This window comes from Octodon degus, unplaced genomic scaffold (genome assembly GCF_000260255.1).
Source record: "Octodon degus isolate 3935 unplaced genomic scaffold, OctDeg1.0 scaffold00050, whole genome shotgun sequence".
NCBI lineage: Eukaryota > Metazoa > Chordata > Mammalia > Rodentia > Octodontidae > Octodon > Octodon degus.
The window spans coordinates 12,392,493-12,404,820 of NW_004524626.1; the positions used below are offsets into that span (position 1 = coordinate 12,392,493).

The 12,328-nt window shown below is 43.2% G+C and overlaps 1 protein-coding gene across 1 annotated transcript in view; it reads left to right on the forward strand.

Moving 5' to 3' along the window:
• Positions 1–608: 608 nt before the first annotated feature.
• Positions 609–12,328, forward strand: part of LOC101559686 (zinc finger protein OZF-like) — a 38,048-nt gene continuing 26,328 nt past the window's right edge. The window contains exon 1 of the mRNA XM_023716789.1: positions 609–681. The gene's annotated coding sequence lies outside the window, so the exon portion shown is untranslated. The remainder of the gene's footprint in view (positions 682–12,328) is intronic.

Below are 12,328 nucleotides of genomic sequence, written 5' to 3' on the forward strand. Positions count from 1 at the left end.
GGCCCGATAGTGGCTGTGCCCCTGAGCTTGTGACAGCTTGCTATGGATAAAGTCAAAAGTAGTGGCTTTAATCAGAGTTCTGTTGTTGAGGGTTTTGACCTTTTTGCTGCCAGTGGGATTCATCTATTAGCAAGTGGGTTGGTTAAAAGCGAATACCAACTCCCACTAAGCAGTGGGATTTGGGATTATTTTAGTGATTCTCCAAAGCACAGTTAAATCTTTTAGTCTCTCAGATTCTTTCCATAGGCTTTTGGGACTGAGAGGTGTGAGTTCAAGGCCAGTCTGGGCTACACAGTGAGCTGCACGCCAGCCGAAACCCTACCTCAAAACACCAAAAAAAATTTTGGTTGAGCATTCCGTGGGTGAAGCCCCAAGCAGATCCTCGCAACAGGCCCGACCCCACCTCCAACCCGGCCCCCACGCCACGACTCCTAGCAGCTCGGAGTCCCGCCAACCTCAGTCGTGCCCCTTTTTGACCACCAGCCCCGCCGCGAGCCGGGCGAAGAACCCCGCCGCAGGAGACTAGGACTCTTGCCAGGAGCGCCGACTGCCCGGCCCGGCCCCGCCCCCGGCCGAGCGCGAGCGGAAATGACGTCGGCGCCGGCGCGCTCTCTTCCGGCCGTGCCTGGGCGAGCCTGGAGACTTGTTACCTTCCGAGTCGTGCGGGCCACTCCGGCTTTTGTGAGTTCCGCGGCCTGGGGACTGCCTGGGGGCAGAGGGGATGTGGAAGGGCGGGTTTGGCCCGGGGCGCGGAGGCGCCTCGGGGGAGCGAGCTGGCGCGCAGGGCGGGCGGGCGAAGGCCGCGGGCTGGGCGGGCGCGGGCAGCTGGAGAGGCCGCGGGCGTCGGCGCCGGGAGGAGTGGGCTCGGGTGCGCTCGGCGGGGCCTGGGGCGCGCCCGCTGTTACCCGCTTCACGCCGGAATCCCAGCGCTCCGGGTGGCTGCACCGATCTCGAAAATAAGAATCCGGCCTGGGCAACCTAGAGAGACATTGTGTCAAATAGACATGTTTCTTTGTTTTTAGAGAAACAATGTTTCACTTGAGATTTTTGGCTTTGTCTTGTTAGATCGTATTTTATTTTGACCACTTTCGGGAGAAAAACGAGGTTTCAGCCGGGCTTGGTGAAGCAAGCCTGATATCTTAACCCTCAGGAGGATGAGGCCGCAGGATTCCTGCCAATTTGAGGCCAGCCTGAGCTACAGTCAGTTCCAGGCCAATCTGAACTGCATAATGCGACCCTGTCTCAGAAAACGAAAACAAATAAAAAATAAAAATAGAAAAATACTTTCTTGAATGTATAGAAAGTGCACTTTTTTGTCTGTGGCTATGAACTTTATTATTATTTTATTTATTTTGGTGGTACCAGGCATCAAACTCAGTACCTTGCGCTTGCCAGGCAGGCACTTATTGCTCTGAGCTATCTCCCTGGCCCCAAACTAAATTTTAGTAGACCAGAATCTCAAAACTATGGCCTCCAAATAGCTCAGCGGATTCTATCCCCTGATGCCGGGACGCACTGAGACTGCAATGGAGACTGGGTGTGGTGGCTCACTCGTGTGATCCCAGCACTTGGGAGGCTGTGGACAGGCGGATCACTACGAGTCTGATCTAGTAGTGAGACCCTGAACATCCTGTAAACCCTTCCCTAAAAAACAAAAAAAAAAAAACCAAAAAAAAAACCCCCCCCAAAAAAACCAAAAAAAACTTTAAAAAAGACCCGAAAACTATGGCTTCTTAGCTGTTCTGTTTCTCCAATACATTTCCATTGAGCCTAAAAAGAGACAACAAGAAAGAATGGAGGCCTTATTATTCTTGAACCATAAATGATGGATTAACGCCTAACACTATTGTTAGGTTAAGTGTACTTCACGTTTTATTTTTTGAATTTTTTTTTTTTTTTTTTTTTTTTTTTTTTTTTTTGGTGCGGAACTGGGGGTTGAACTCAGGCCCTTGTGCTTGCCAGGAAAGCACTTATTCTACTGAGCCATCTCCCTGGCCCTGCACAATCTTAAAACGTACTGATAAAACATCTAATACCCATTGTAACTTTACTCATGTGTAACGTGTTTTGCTGTCTGCCAAATATGTGGTACTATTTATTAGTAAGTTGAAAGTAAGTGGTAGACATGACAATTGTATTTTAATGACTTAGTAATGTGTGTATCTTTAGTAAGATAAGGACATTATCTTACTAAAAGCAAAATATTTCAGTCAAGAAGATTAAAAAACTAATTTAAAAAATAAATAAAAAATAAAAAACTAATCTTAAGTGTGTTGGCACATAGCTGTTATTCCAGGGCTGGGGAAACTGAAGCAGGAGAATCACTGTGAGTTCCAGGTTATCCTGCAGGAAGGGAGGGAGAAAAAGGGAGAGTGGAAGGGAAGAGAGGGAGAGGAGGGGCAGGGAGGGAGAGAGGGAAAAGAAGAAAGTTGAAAACAATAACACCATGCAATTCCTGCTCTAAAAAATACAAAATTCTCCACATTGTACCAAAAGTAGGTTTTGGGGGTCTGGTGAGATGGCTCAGTGGTCTAAAGCACCTACTTAGAACAAGCTTAGCAAAGCACAGGGACCGCAGTTCAATCCCCCAGCACCACATGCCAGCCAGCCCCTCCCCCAGGTGGGCTGAACTGACCACACACAGACACACAAATAAAAATTAAAACAAACAAACAAGCAAAAAAAACAAAAGTAGGTTTTGGGTGCTTTTGGATCTGAAATCCATTCAAGGTTTCTAGATTGTACATGTTTTTGAGCCATAGTGCTTAATTATCCAAATCTGTATCTGTCGTGGACAGCTGTGAATGCTGGTGGCCTTCCGATAAATCTGTGTGACATTTGGTACCTAGTCAGTAGACTTAGAATATTTGTAGGGTAGTTTGTAGGTAATATGTGTTTCCAATTGTATATTATTAGGAAGGCACTCATTTATATGTTCTTCCCTGAGTGATACTTCATAATTTTGATATATGTTCAAGGCATTAATCTTCAAAGGATTTTCTTTTTCTTTCTTTTTTTTTTTTTTTTAATGGTCCTGAAGTTGGAACCGAGGATCTTGTGCATGGTAGGCAAAGGTTGTGTCACTAAGCTACATCCCTACCTCTTAAGAAATTTGTGAGAACAAAATCTTAAGTAGCCCATGCTGGCCTTGAATTTGCTATTCTCCTTTCTCTGCCTCCTGAGTAGCTGGGATTAAACATGTACACTACTGTGTCTGTTTCATACTCAATATTTTTTTCTTTCACATAAGAATGTACTTTGTAGGTTTGATGCTTGAGCAGGAGAACTATCTTGACCTCTGCACTCTTTCTACACAACTTTTTGAGCATTCATGGGTAATGTGCAGTGAGTAAATGTCCTGTATGTATTTTCACAGTTGTGGAGGTGCATTTTCAGCGGAAAATTTTTATGGTGTATGTTCTAAGTCAAAGGACAAATGTACACTTAATGTTAGTGTGCATTAAATACTTTTCTTCCCTCTAATCTTGTACCTATATGGCAGTTTCTGAATCAACTTTTTTTTTTTTTTTTTTGCTGTCTCAGAATGCCTTCAGGGCAGGTTTAGCTGCCTTGAGTTCTAGGGATGGAACCACAGCAACCTGAGCCTGACTGCTTTGTTTAAGCAGGCACTTAAATAACTGAGCTAATGGGCAGGCCCCCTGAATCAACATTTTTAAAAACCTGTTTACTTCTGGGAATGGTAGATGTATAATCCCAACCCTCAGGAAGCTGAGGCAGGAGTATTGTCTTGAGTGTGAAGCTAGTTTACGTTGCATTGTGAGTTCAAGGCCAGCCAGAACTGTATAAAAAGACATTAAAAAAAAAAAAAGAAGAAGAAGAAAAAAGCCAGTGAGATAGCTCAGTGGACTAAGTGCCTGCTTAGGCAATTACAAGGGCCAGGGTTCTATCCCTGGCATCACATGCCATGGCAGCCCTGCCCCCTGGGCATGCTGAGCTGGCCACTGAGTTCAAGTGTGGTGATGCACACCTGTAATCCCAGCACTGGGGAGGCTGAAAACAGGAGGATCACTACAAGTCCAACTCCAAACTGTGTAGTGAGACCCTGTACCAAATACATAAAAAAAAAAAAAAAAAAAAAAAAAAGGCCAAAACTCCAAAACCACCGCCAACAAAAAACTTGTTTAGAAATTCTGCAGGAGAAAAAAAAAGAGCAACAGATTTTACTTTTAACTGCAAGAGGGTTGTTTTGAAAAGGAAAATTGTTCATTTTCATGGTGAGTAACACTACTCAGATATATTTTGAGAAACACTGTTTTGGTTGTGTTGTACTTGGACAGATGCTTTACAACTGTTACTTGTTCAAACTGACTTTGAACTCACTATGCAGCCCTGGCTGGCCTCAAACTTCTGGTGATTTTCCTGCCTCAGCATTCCAAGTGCTGGGATTATAGGTGTGTGCCACCATGCCTAGATGCTTTGTCTGCTCTTTTAAAAAGAGTTTGTTGTGGATATGTTTAGAGGCTTAAAACAACATAATCCCCCTTTTTATTTTTAGTCCTGGTATTGAACCCAGGACCTCATACATAGTAAGCCTGCTTTCTGTCGAAGTGCTACACTCCTAGCCCAACAACACATACTTTTCTTTTTTTCTTTCTTTTCTTTTCTTTTTTCTTTTCCCAGTGCCGGGGATTGAATTTAGGACCCTGTGCTTGCCAGGCAAGCGCTTATTCTACTGAGCTGTCTTTCCGGCCCCTACACATACTTTTTATCTCTTTTTTTTTGAGTGAAAAGTCCAGAAAGCACTTTAGGTAAGCGCTCTGCCCGGTTTCTCACCAAGATACAGTCAAAGCACTGGTTGGGCTGCATTCTAATCTGGTTGTTCAGAGACACTTCACTAGGGAAGATTCTCTCCACTTACTTGTGTACTTGGCAAAATGTATTTCCATACAGCTGTAGGACTTGTTTGTGCAGCTAGTTCACTGTCACAGCTTCTAGAGGGTAGCTGCGGTTCCACCCACATGGCTGATTCATGAAGCCAGCAAAAGGAGTATCTGTATCTTACCGAGGCCTCTTTTAAAAAGACTTCTACCAACTTGGGTAAATAACTCCGTGTTTGAGTGCTTGCCTAGTGTGCACAAGGCCCTAGATTTCAACCCTGCCCCCCCAGGTCCCCACCCCTCACACAGAAAAATAAAAGCTGAGCATGATGGTACACGCCTGTCATACTAACACTCTGGGAAGCTGAGGACGAGGATGACAACTTTAAGCCCGGTGTGGGCATTTCGTGACTTAGCAAGACCCTGTTTCAAAATGAAAACCACAAGAAAGTGTTAAGGATGTAGCTCAGTTTGAAGACCCTAGTTTCAGTTTTCAGTGTGGCCAAAAAAAAAAAAAAAAAGAATTTGAAGAAAAGGAAGGAAGGAGGAAGGAATTGTCAGGTGATATAGTACTACTAAGGGTCTTTGCTTGAGGACCTCAAGACCTTTTTTTTTTTTAAATTTATTTAATTTACGTGTGTGTGTGTGTGTGTGTGTGTGGCCAGCTCAGCCCACCTGGGGGCGGGGCTGGCTAGCATGTGGTGCTGGGGGATTGAACCACAGTCCTTGTGCTTTGCTAAGCTTGTTTTAAATAGGTGCTTTAGACCACTGAGCCATCTCACCAGCCCTCAAGACCTTTTTTAAATAAGTTATTAGTGATGCTCTTGAACAAGATATTATAAGCTTGGGATATTAGGAATGAAGGCAACGGGGATGGTAAGTATCTAGGTAAATATAGTATGTTGCTCACTTGAGTTTTTTGTAATATAGGATTGTTGAATTTAAAACATCTGAGTATTTCAGATTATATAGATTTAATATATAAGACAACTACAATACAATACAGGGAAATGTAATCTGTATGATGTGAACTGTATGTATTTTAGTGCTAGAATACTCAATGCTACAAAAAAATAGACAATAAAATTTAAAAATAAATAAGTAGCTGGGCATGGTGGTGCCCAACTGTAATCCCAGCACTTGAGAGACTGAGGTAAGAGGATCATCACAAGTTTGAGGCCAGCCTGGACTACGTAGTGAGCTCAAAACCAGCCTGAATTACATACTGAGATCCTATCTCAAAAAACCAATAAAGAAAAAGCAAGAGAAAGAACAAAAATACTTTTACTTGAACAAAAGAAGCTAGATTCCTCTTAATAAACTCAGAAGCAAATGTTTTGAGACCCTGTATCCAGCCACAGAATCATGTTACATTTGCCACATTCTCCTGTCTACAGCCCTCAGAGATCTTGCATATGCTGGGAGGAGGAGAATTACCCAGATGTGAACATACAGTGGCAGAGACTGCTGGGATAACATTAAGGTGTTAGCCACATGGAGGTGCAGCTCACTGTGTGGTAGGGATGCTGCTGTGTTGCTCTGGGCCTCAGCTGGTCTCTGGTCAGGAGTCCAGCATGATGGATGCTCCAGCACAGCGTGCAGGGCAGCTCAGTGTGGGCCACACACAGAGAGATTGTGCATAGCTGTCACTGCAGAGTTTGTGTATCTGCCTCAGGAGGGCTGTGACAGACAGCGAGGGCCATAGAGTCTGATGCTGGTGGACAGGGACATGGACTCAGTTTGGGCCTCTCGGCGGTTGGCCTGGGGTGCTCTGTGTTCCCATCAGGAAGGCTGTGAGGAACTAGCCCAAGGGCACAGGGCTAGGTGAGCAACTTCAGAGAAAGTTGCATGCAGATGCAGCCTGTATTGTAGAACACAGTGTCTGTTATGGAGAGAGAAAGAAGCCATCAGGTTCGTTGCTCTGTGTGCAGGGGGGGCCTTTCCTAGTGGAAGTCCTTTGAGTGTTTAGTGTCGGTGCTAGGACAGCCAGGAGAGGGCCAAGGGCAATGGTGGTGAACCTATGGCACATGTTATTATGCTTTTCTTTTGAGACAAAAGAAGCCACTATGTGAGTTTTTTTCTTTTCTAAACTAAAACCTCATCAGGTTTAACTATAGTGCTGGCAGTTTGAGGTAAATAAATGGGTTATAGCTTGTAGTTTGGCGCTGAGCTCTAAAAGGTTCACCATCACTGACCTAGGGGCTATATATCCTGAGCAGATGGTATAGAACCATTAACACAGAATGTCCTCACTCCATACCACTTACCAGTTGTCTGCCCAGTGTGCTCTCACCTCACAGTGCTGACAGTATTTTATGTGAAAGACAAATGCTTAAAGGATTCTGTCCTTTATTCCATAGCAGATTATAAAGATAAACTGAATAAATTAATAGGTGGCACAGTCACACTTTGACTGCTCACTATCCACATGTACTATCTACACACATGTGACTTCCCTTATAATAATCAAGCACCCATATATTTTTAGCTCGCAAGATTCAAGGGAAGCCCTTCTTACCTTCCCTCTGAGAAGAAACACATTACTGCATCACAGGCCACATTAATTTTTACTTAAATATAGTCATACTCCCAAAGAATATCTTGTTAGCTGCAGACTGAATTGTAAATCTATCTCTTGCATATAAAATAGAAATGGGGGGCTGCAAAGATTGCTCAGTGGTCTAAGTGCCTGCCTAGGCAAGCACAAGGACCTGGTTTCGATAGGTACCACATGCCGTGCTGGCTTGACCCCAGGCATGCCAAACCAGCTATCAAGACCAGGCATGGTGGTACATGCCTGTAATCCCAGCACTGGGGAGACTGAAACAGGAGGATAACTGTTAAGTCCAAACTGCATAGTGGGATCCTGTACCAAATACATGGAAAAAGAAAGAAAGAAAGAAAGAAAGAAAGAAAGAAAGAAAGAAAGAAAGAAAGAAAGAAAGAAGAAAGAAAGAAAGAAAGAAAAAGAAATATAAATGGGCCTGGGCATAGTGGCACATTCCTGTAAGCCCAGCCCTCAGGAGGCTAAGACAGGAGAATTGCTGTGAGTTTGAGGCTGGTGTAAGTGAGTTCAAGGACAGCCTGAACTACACACTGAGACCTTGTCTGAAAAGAAAATAGAAATGTGGGGCCGGGGAGAAGGCTCAGTGGAATAAGCACTTGCCTGGCAAGTGCAAGGGCCTGAGTTCAATCCCCGGTTCCACAAAAAAAAAAAAAAAAAAAAAAAAAAAAAAAAAAAAAGAAAAAGAAAGAAAGAAAAAAAAGAAAAAGAAAGAAAGAAAAAAAAGAAAAGAAAAAAGAAAATAGAAATGAGAATAAAACAGAAACAAATGGTTAGTTTATGTATTTAGTACAGGATCATACTACACAGATCAGATTCATAGTGATCCTCCTGTTTTCAGCCTCCCAAGCACTGGGATTACAGGTATGCGCCACCATGCCCAGTCTCAGTTGCTGCCTCCATGTGCCCCATGAGCCCTGGTCTCTGCACCTGCCTAAGCAAGTGCTTTAATCCGCTGAGCTGTCTGGCTGACCCCCCCAAATGGTTAGTTTATGTGAATAAATACTGGCATAAAAAACAAATGCCTATAATACAGTAAAATACACACACACACACACACACACACACACACCCCTACCATAATTTTTGTTTCTGTAATAGGCTTTGTGGGTGTGGCTTATGTGAAAAGTTTTCTCCATCAGTGAATAGTCCCATTATTTCTCTTTCCCGCAGCCACACCCTTAGCTGCTGTGGCTTCTCCACCTTGGTTGAGTGACTCAAAACTTCATTTCCCATTCCTTTGTTCATTGTCCTGCCCTTTTTCAGTTGTAATTTTCCATTAAACTTTACCATACAACTTGTTATATTGGGTGTCACTCCGTCCTCCTTGCTTCTGTTGTAATGTACTCCAGTTGTAATGTTGTATAGAGTACTCTGTATAGCGCACAAAGTGTAGACTACTCTAATGTTATATAGAGTACTCCAGTTGTAATGTCACCCCAGCCAGTGCATTAACCGCCCTTTTCCCTATCTCTTAAGTTAGTGGTATGAGGGGTCCAAATCAGCTGTCCTGCTTTACAGTGTGTTGGGAACATAACTATAGCCTCATCTTTAGGGAGTAAGAGATCTTTAAACCTGCAGTGCTTTTGATTGCTGAGATCAGAAGCAAAAACGTTGTCTCCAGGGGCCAGGGAGATGGCTTAGTGGAATAAGCACTTCCCTGGCAAATGCAAGGGCCTGAGTTTAATCCCCGGTTCTGCAAAAATGTTGTCACCAGATCCACTTCTGCACTAGCTTACCAGTTTTTGGAGCTGTATGTTCTCATTATGGGGAGTAGTACTATAGAATTTTCTGATTCATAGCAATCTGTTCCAGAGATAGACCCTTTCCTTTGAGAGGGTTATGTCCCTGTTGGCAGGTAGCTGAATTTTCAGTAAGGGTTTCTACCTTTTGTTTTCATGAGCTACTTGAGTACATGACAGATATCTGATCAGACCAGCTGGTTGCAGGGATCTGCTGTGACTGAGTGAAAGGGCGTCTAGAGTCAGTGTTGTGAGGGCCATAAATGTGGGCCATGAATGCAGGTGACACATTTGCTGAGTTGTTGGATGGTAGTGTCTGCAGAAGTAACAGCAAGGCAGATACAAACGCAGAATACTTGTGCTCTCTGGGATGTGGACCTCAACCCTCTGGGGTTGCTTTGAGGGTGCTTGCTCAGGACCAGTAGGACCTTTTGGCCCAGTATTCAAACACAGAAAAATTTTAGTGCTTAGAGATGGTATTTTGAAGGATTCTTCTGGAGCGAAATTTAAAAAGGGGTAAAAGGAGTGACTGACTATCCAAAAGACAAGAGACCATCCCAAGAAGTTGCCATGAGGCGCCTGTTTGTCAACTTGGTTTTTGTCCATTGCTTTTTTTTTAGGGGGGGGCAGTGAGGGGTGGTCGTGGTGCGGGGTATGGAACCCACAGTCTTAACGCATTCTAAGCAGTGTTCTATCACTGGGCTACAGCTACCACCTTCTTTTTTCTTTCTTTTTTAAAATTTTTTATTTATTTGTGTGTGTGTGTGTGTGTGTGTGTGTGTGTGTGTGGCCAGCTCAGCCTACCAGGGGGTGGGGCTGGCTGGCATGTGGTGCTGGGGGATTGAACTGCGGTCCCTGTGCTTTGCTAAGCTTGTTCTAAGTAGGTGCTTTAGACCACTGAGCCATCTCACCAGCCCGCCTTCTTTTTTTCTTTTTCCAATTTTTGTAGTTAAACTGACTTGAAAATCTATATTCTCCTGCCTCAATCTCTCTAGTGATGGGAGGCCCCTCTTTTCTTATCAGCCAGGGACAGAAACTAACTGCCTGTGCTTCAAGTACCTAAAAGCCTGAAACAAAAGGAGAAAAAAAATTGAAAAGAGAGAGAGACTACAATTTAAGATAGTCATTAACCCAAAGGATAAAGGAATTTGAAATTATGTTAAAAAATAAATACTATGTCACGCAATGTAATGGTACTGATAGGTGGGGTACTAATTTAAAATAGCTTCTAGGAGCCGGGGAGATGGCTCAGTGGAATAAGCACTTGCCTGGCAAGCACAAGGGCCTGAGTTCAATCCCCGGTTCCGCCAAAAAAATAAAATAAAATAGCTTCTAGATCACATTTAGGTACTAATGTAAAATAATGCAATGTGATTAAATAGATTATGTGCTGTGATCAAAATATGTGATAAATGTTTCTATGAAAAACTTATTACATGGGAGCTGGTGAGATGGCTCAATGGTCTAAAGCACCTACTTGGCAGAACTGTTTTTTGTTTTTTTTTTTTTACGCCGAATGCCTTCAAGGCATGACTGGCTGTATTGTGTTGTGGGGATCGAACCCAAGCAACCTGAGCCTGACTGTTTTGTTGAAGCAGCCACTTAAAGAACTGAGCTACCGGGCAGGCCCCCTAAGGATTTTTTTTTTTTTTTTTTGTTCCTTGAATGCCTTCAGGGCACTTTTGGCCAGCGGGAGAGGTGTGAGGTTCGAACTCCAGCAACCTGAGGCTGACAGCTTTGTGGAAGCAGCCACTTAAAGGCCTGAGCTAGGGCCAGGCCCCCTAAAGCACCTACTTGGAACAAGCTTGGGAAAGCACAGGGACCACGGTTTGATCCCCCAGCACCACATGCCAGCCAGCCCCGCCCCCTGGTGGGCTGAGCTGGCCACACACACACACACACACACACACACACAATAAATAAATAAATAAATGTTAAAAAAAACCACCAAACTTATTACAGGAAAAGGCACATTGGCATTAACCCTCCTCGAATCCTCCCTCTTACTTTAAACACACTTATCCCATCATTTTGCCACTCTGAAGTAGTTCTGGAAGTCTTTTTTGTTTTTTCTTTTTGATACTGGAGGTCAAACTCAGGACATTGTGCTTGCTGGGCAGGCACTTATTCTGTTGAGCTATCTCCCTGGCCCTGGGAGTCTTTTTTGAGTGTCTGTATAAGATGTGGTGAATAATACAGCTAATGCTGCTTCTGGGTGCCTTTGAATGGAAAGTCAGGCTTGTATAAACATGGTGGTGCGTTCTCATCCACCTTATTCACCAGACGTGGCACTGCAATTTCTGGCTGTTCTCTAAAGCCAAAATGACCATGAAAGGTAAATGTTTTGAGTATATTCAGTATACAGAGGCAGCCACAGGAGCATAGCTAAAGACGCAACTCATCACTATATTTCGATAAAAATAATGTAAAGGGGCCAGGGAGATGGCTCAGTAGAATAAGCACTCACCTGGCAAGCGCAAGGGCCTGAGTTCAATCCCTGGTTCCACCACACACACAAAAAAAGTTAAGTAAATATGTGATAATTGTTACTTGTGTAAAAAACAGATTAAAACTAAGCTTTTTTTTCTGATTAGGTTTTATTGGTACATTTTACATATGCATGATGATCACATTTATCATTGAGAATTCGTACCAGTATATGATATAACTTGGTTCTTTTTTTCCCCATTCCACTACCCTGCCTTCAACCTTTCCTCCCTTATCCATTTACAAAAGCTTAGAGTAAAGTTATATACCTTGATCTAATTCAAAATCCAACACACATGCTTTTATTATCTAATAAAACATCAAAGATTTTTTTGCCTGCATAATGTAAGATCTAACAACTTAATGTTATTTTTTAAAAGAAATTGAAAACAGTTGAAAAAAATTAGGCAACTTGACCAGAAATTTGAATTACAGTTATACTTAGATATCTCACCAACTTTAAACGTTATGCCTTCTGTTCAATCCCTGGTTCCGCCAAAAAAACCAAACAAAAACAAAACAAAAAACATTATGCCTTCTGTCGCCTTAAAACAGCAACTAGTGAAATGGATAAAATTGAACATGCCCAATATTTTCTTATTTTTATTTTTATATTTTGTGGGGTGTGTGTGTGTGTGTGCGTGCACGTGCGCGCGGGGTCTCACTACGCAGCTCAGACTCATAGTGATCCTCCTGTG